This window comes from Lupinus angustifolius, unplaced genomic scaffold, assembly GCF_001865875.1.
Source record: "Lupinus angustifolius cultivar Tanjil unplaced genomic scaffold, LupAngTanjil_v1.0 Scaffold_118, whole genome shotgun sequence".
NCBI classification, from domain to species: Eukaryota; Viridiplantae; Streptophyta; class Magnoliopsida; order Fabales; family Fabaceae; genus Lupinus; species Lupinus angustifolius.
In genome coordinates, this window is record NW_017724979.1 from 1,365,008 (window position 1) to 1,365,416 (window position 409).

Consider the following 409-nt stretch of genomic DNA (forward strand, 5'->3'; position numbering starts at 1 on the left):
TATTTTTAGGACGAGCTACAGGTTTTCTATATGGTCTTCTGTTCCTAGTTGGGCGAGTATAACCTAGTCCTGTATGATCACGAACATTTCTTGTTTGACTTAGCATAGTATCTAATTGTTGTTGACTGTTTGTGAGACGTGTGAGTTTTTCTTTAAGTTTAAAATTATCTTCTTGTAAAGTCTCGCAAGTCTCATAGACAGGGTTTTTGACATATATTATTTTCATAGCAGTTACATGTGCTACAAGAATAGATGAGTTCTAATGTTTCATTTTCTAATTTCAATTCATCTAATTCTTTTTGTAGTTTGCTTATTTTTTGTTCATTTATGAGGATTACCCTTTTTCTATCAACGTTTATCCTAGCCAATTTCTTTAGTTCCTCATGTAACTCGACATAAGCCTCATATA